At 45.4% G+C, this 6,000-nt stretch overlaps 1 protein-coding gene across 3 annotated transcripts in view; it reads left to right on the top strand.

Annotated features, from left to right (window-relative positions):
• Positions 1–5,534: 5,534 nt before the first annotated feature.
• Positions 5,535–6,000, top strand: part of AFF4 (ALF transcription elongation factor 4) — an 85,072-nt gene continuing 84,606 nt past the window's right edge. For all 3 annotated transcript variants that reach the window (XM_019964909.2, XM_019964907.2, XM_019964908.2), the window contains exon 1: positions 5,535–5,901. The gene's annotated coding sequence lies outside the window, so the exon portion shown is untranslated. The remainder of the gene's footprint in view (positions 5,902–6,000) is intronic.

The following is a 6,000-nucleotide window of genomic DNA, read 5'->3' as shown; positions in this document are numbered from 1 at the left end:
AGTGGGGGCTACTCTTTGTTGGGATTTCTCTAGTTGCAGCGAGCAGGGGCTACTCTTCCTTGGAGAGCCCGGAATCTAGGCACATGTGAGGGCTCAGCAGTTATGGCTCAGGAGCTTAGCTACCCTGTGGCATGTGGGATCTTCCCCATCAGGGATCAAACCCATGTCCCCTGCATTAGCAGGGAGATTCTTAACTACTAGATCACTGGAGAAGCCTCTATTTTTTCAACTTTCTTATTGAACTATAGTTGATTTATAATGTTGTGTTCAGCAAAGGGATTCAGTTTTATATTTATGTTTTTTCACTGTATGTCAATTACACCTCTACAAAAATCTGACTGAAAAAACCCCAGAAGTCTACTAAGAATTGCTGTTGCAACAATGTATACTGAATACTTTGTTCAAATATCGCCTGTTGATAAAATAGTCATATTTTTCTCAGAGATTTTTTTCTTTTAAAGTTTTATGGTTGGTATTTTCTGCTATTATGCCAATCAGTGCGGTTGACTTACATTGCTCTAGAATATGAAGTTAAAGACAGAAAATTCATTTTGTTAAAATGGATGTATCTGATTAAAATGTTATGAGTTGAGAAATAATTTTAGGAATTTTTTCTCTCACTGCTAAAAGGGAAGGGCATCCTTATTTGAATAAAAATGGCAAAGAAAAGTCCACCCTTATTTTTTCCACCCCTAGCCCCCCTTTTAGTTTTTAAGTAAGGTCTCATTTATATCAAAAAAACTGTCATGATACTTTATGGAACAAAAAGCATATTATCTTTTAATTTAGCCAAACATTTACTCCAAAATAAATAAAGGAATTTTCCTGTAAAATTTTATCATCAATGCTTTAATACTTCTTAAATTATTGTGTAAAATGATAATCTTCCTTGTTGTCATTCTTCATCATCACTCCTTTCCTATATGGACTTGTAAATCTTCCTAGGCAAAATGAAATTGGCACTACTTCTATGGAGGCAATTAAACAATCTCTATTCAAATTGAAGGGACTTCCCAGGTCCCTCAGTGGTGAAAGAATCCTTCTCCCAAAGGCAAGGGGCTCAGGAGACTCAGGTTCCATCCCTTAACTGTGAAGATTCTCTGGAGGAGAAAATGGCAACTCACTCCAATATTCTTGCCTGGAGAATTCCATGGACAGAGAGGCTTGATGGGCTACAGTCCACAGGGTCCCAAAGAGTCAGATATGACTTAATGACTGAGCATGCACGCATTCATTCAAATTGAAAATACCTTTCCATCTAAAGATTGTGGTCTAATGAATTACTGATATAGTTATCTATCTTGTGAGATTATTAGTTGCAGTTTAGTTTGTAATTTAGTAATGGTTTGGCAGCAACCTAAATGTTCACCTGTAAGGGGTTGATTAAATTATTATATTTGCATATAATGAAATAGTATACTATCCTTAGGAAGAATGAGGCAGTCAAACTACCGCACAACTGCACTCCTCTCACACGCTAGTAAAGTAATGCTCAAAATTCTCCAAGCCAGGTTTCAGCAGTACGTGAACCGTGAACTTCCAGATGTTCAAGCTGATTTTAGAAAAGGCAGAGGAACCAGAGATCAAATTGCCAACATCCACTGGATCATGGAAAAAGCAGGAGAGTTCCAGAAAAACATCTATTTCTGCTTTATTGACTATGCCAAAGCCTTTGACTGTATGGATCACAATAAACTGTGAAAAATTCTGAAAGAGATGGGAATACCAGACCACCTGACCTGCCTCTTGAGAAACCTATATGCAGGTCAGGAAGCAACAGTTAGAACTGGACATGGAGCAACAGACTGGTTCCAAATAGGAAAAGGAATACATCAAGGCTGTATATTGTCACCCTGCTTATTTAACTTGTATGCAGTGTACATCATGAGAAACGCTGGGCTGGAAGAAGAACAAGCTGGAATAAGATTGCCAGGAGAAATATCAATGACCTCAGTTATGCAGCGGAGAAGGCAATGGCACCCCACTCCAGTACTCTTGCCTGGAAAATCCCATGGATGGAGGAGTCTGGTAGGCTGCAGTCCATGTGGTTGCTAAGAGTCGGACACGACTGAGGGACTTCACTTTCATGCATCGGAGAAGGAAATGGCAACCCACTCTAGTGTTCTTGCCTAGAGAATCCCAGGGGCGGGGGACCCTGGTGGGCTGACATCTATGGGGTCGCACAGAGTCGGACACAACTGAAGTGACTTAGCAGCAGCAGCAGCAGATATGCAGATGACACCACCCTTATGGCAGAAAGTGAAGAGGAACTCAAAAGCCTCTTGATGAAAGTGAAAGAGGAGAGTGGAAAAGTTGGCTTAAAGCTCAACATTCAGAAAACGAAGATCATGGCATCTAGTCCCATCACTTCATGGCAAATAGATGGGGAAACAGTGGAAAGAGTGTCAGACTTTATTTTGGGGGGCTCCAAAATCACTGCAGATGGTGACTGCAGCCATGAAATTAAAAGATGCTTACTCCTTGGAAGGAAAGTTATGGCCAACCTAGATAGCATATTAAAAAGCAGAGACATCACTTTGGCAACAAAGGTCCATCTAGTCAAGGCTATGGTTTTTCCAGTGGTCATGTATGGATGTGAGAGTTGGACTGTGAAGAAAGCTGAGTGCCGAAGAATTGATGCTTTTGAACTGTGGTGTTGGAGAAGACTCTTGAGAGTCCCTTGGACTGCAAGGAGACTCAACCAGTCTATTCTGAAAGAGATCAGCCCTGGGATTTCTTTGGAAGGAATTATGCTAAAGCTCAAACTCCAGTACTTTGGCCACCTCATGCGAAGAGTTGAGTCATTGGAAAAGACTCTGATGCTGGGAGGGATTGGGGGCAGGAGGAGAAGGGGAGGACAGAGGATGAGATGGCTGGATGGCATCACTGACTCAATGGACGTGAGTCTGAGTGAACTCTGGGAGTTGGTGATGGACAGGGAGGCCTTTCGTACTGCAATTCATGGGGTCACAGAGTCAGACACGACTGAGCAACTGAACTGAACTGAGAAGATATCCAGGATATTTAACTGAGAAAAAGAACTTAACGGTATACACAGTATGTTATCTTTTGCATAAAAAGTACATGTATTTTAATATATATTTATGACACATCTTGGGGAGGGTTAAGGGATTGCCTCTAGAACTGGAATAGTTGAAGGTCAGAGATGCGGGTGCCAATTATTTTTCACTCTACTTTATCATAGTTCATTTTGGGTTTTGCATGACTACATTTCCTAATTTACATAGATACATAGACAAAATCTATATAAATAGTTTAGCCTTAAAGAATATGTCGTCACTTCAGAATTATATGAAGAAAAAATAATGCTGATGAATTTAGGACTAATAAATTCATTAGTCCTAATAAATTTAGGACCAGCTTTTAGGACTAATAAAAACATTTTCATATGCACATTCTTTATAGTTTATCAAAAAGCTCCTAAAATCCTTGAATTTTATTTTAAAAAATCTTTAAAATGCTTCCTTCAAAATTAGTAGAAAGTGAAAGGAAAAAAACCCCAGCTTTCCATGACGGCCCTAGGTGGAAAGAAAACAGATAAGAAGCAGGAAGTTATAAAGTGTTTTCCAAATGATGAACCCAAAGTAGTTTCTCTGGATAGTTACCGTATTGGTGTAACTATGTATTGTATGAGACACTTTGAAAATCCTGTCTAGTCTGAAGCTGGATTTAGAAAAGGCAGAGGAACCAGAGATCAAATTGCCAACATCCATTGAATCATAGAAAAAGCAGGAGTGTTCCAGAAAAACATCTACTTTTACTTTATTGGCTACGCCAAAGCCTTTGACTGTGTGGATAACAACAAACTGGAAAATTCTTAAAGAGACAGAATACCAGACAACCTTACCTACCTCCTGAGAAATCTGTATAGAGGTCAAGAAGCTACAGTTAGAACTGGACATGGAACAACAGACTGGTTCCAAATCGGGAAAGGAGTTTGTCAAGGCTGTATATTGTCACCCTGCTTATTTAATTTATATGCAGAGTACATCATGAGAAACACTGGGCTGGATGAAGCACAAGCTGGAATCAAGATTGCTGGGAGAAATATCAATAACCTCAGATATGCAGATGACACCACCCTTATGGCACAAAGCAAAGAACTAAAGAGACTCTTGATGAAAGCCACTGCTCTTTCAGAGGAGAGTGAAAACGTTGGCTTAAAACTCAACATTCAGAAAACTAAGGTCATGGCATCCGGTCCCATCACTTCATGGGAAATGGATGGGGAAACAATGGAAACAGTGAGAGACTTTTTTGGAGGGGGCTCCAAAATCACCACAAGATGGTGACTGCAGTCATGAAATTAAAAGACACTTGCTCCTTGGAAGACAAGCTATGACCAACCCAGACAGCATATTAAAAAACAAAGACATTACTTTACCAACAAACGTCTGTCTAGTCAAAGCTATGGTTTTTCCAGTAGTCATGTATGGATGTGAGAGTTGGACTATAAAGAAAGCTGAGCTAGGAAGAATTGATGATTTTGAACTGTGGTGTTGGAGAAGACTCTTGAGAATCCCTTGGACTGCAAGGAGATCCAAGCAGTCAATCGTAAAGGAAATCAGTCCTGAATACTCATTGGAAGGACTGATGTTGAAGCTGAATCTCCAATACTTTGGCCACTTGATTGGAAAAGCTGACTCAATGGAAAAGACCCTGATGCTGGGAAAGACTGAAGGCGGGAGGAGAAGGGGAGGACAGAGGATGAGATGGTTGGCTGGCATCACCGAGGCGATGGACATGAGTTTGAGTAGTCTCTGGGTGTTGGTGATGGACAGGGAAGCCTGGCGTGCTGCAGTCCGTGGGGTTGCAAGGAGTTGGACACGACTAAGTGACTAAACTGAACTGAGTCTGTAACTATGACTTTACTCTCCATAAAATTATAGCTTGCCCTGACTGGCACGGATGTTAACAACTGAAGGAAAGTGTTTGGAATGTCCTGAAGAAAAGTAGTAATGGTAGAAGCTGTTGAGATGACGAAGAAAAAAGGGCTGGCTTGGCTTCGTGGAAGTTCATGCGAGGTTCTAGGCGGCCTCCTGCACAGAAACTCCCGGCAAACTTCCCTTTTCGGCCGGAGCTGTGGAGGGTCTCGTAACTGACCCCGGGCTTAGACGTCAGCACCTGACAGAGGGTCTGGGGGCTTCAGCCACACCCTTAGGCTGACAGACTTCTCTCCTGAGCCCCAGAACCGGTAGATCCGGCTCGGCCCGGCCCCGCCCTTCCGAACTTCACTAGCGGCTACGCGCCGGGGTGTGCAGGCCGGGTAATGCCCAGCCCGCCCTGTCAGACGCTGCCGCCGGGCTCGGGACGCTGGCCTAGGCCACCTGAGCCAGTACCCGGCTTGCCCCGGGTCTTCGGATCCGGCGGCCGTGCACGTCACCACCGTCAGCGTCACCCCCCAACGCAGCAGGCCCCGTAGCCCTCCGTTTTTGTGGCGGGGAGGGGCGCGGCGACGCCACGTGACGCTCTGGTCCCCGCCCGGCCCTGGTCACATGGGTGGCGCGGCCGCTGCGTCAGTCACAGTCCTGGCTGCGGTAGTCGAGCCGCCGTCGCCAGCGGACGGGGCGGGGGAGCCCGGAGCTAGGTCCTCGTCAGCCCGCCCCTGTCGCCTCAGCCGGCCGTCGGGGGCTAGGCCCGACAGTCATGGAGCGGGGCGGGACCTCCGCCTGTGGTGTTTGAAGTACGTCGCCGCCTGCGCTTTTTGAGACCTCTCGAACCCCCGCCGCCGCCGCCGCCGCCGCCCGGAGCTCCTCGCCCTTGGCAGCCTGTCGCCGCCCCCCCGGCGGGCTCGAATGCGCGTCCCTTGAAGGTGCAGGCTCGCCGCCGCCTCTGCCGCAACCGGGAAATGGTTCGGGCCTAGCGGAGCCGGGACTGGAGGTGAGAACAGCCGACTGACTGACTGAGGGCCGGGCCGGCCGCGGGGAGACAGTGGGGGGAGGGGAGAACAGGGTTCTCCTGGGGGCTCGGAGAGACCTT

The sequence above is a fragment of the Bos indicus genome, chromosome 7, assembly GCF_029378745.1.
Source record: "Bos indicus isolate NIAB-ARS_2022 breed Sahiwal x Tharparkar chromosome 7, NIAB-ARS_B.indTharparkar_mat_pri_1.0, whole genome shotgun sequence".
In the NCBI taxonomy this organism is placed as follows: domain Eukaryota; kingdom Metazoa; phylum Chordata; class Mammalia; order Artiodactyla; family Bovidae; genus Bos; species Bos indicus.
The sequence above is the reverse complement of the archived record's forward strand: the minus strand, read 5'-3'. Positions and strand labels throughout refer to the sequence as shown.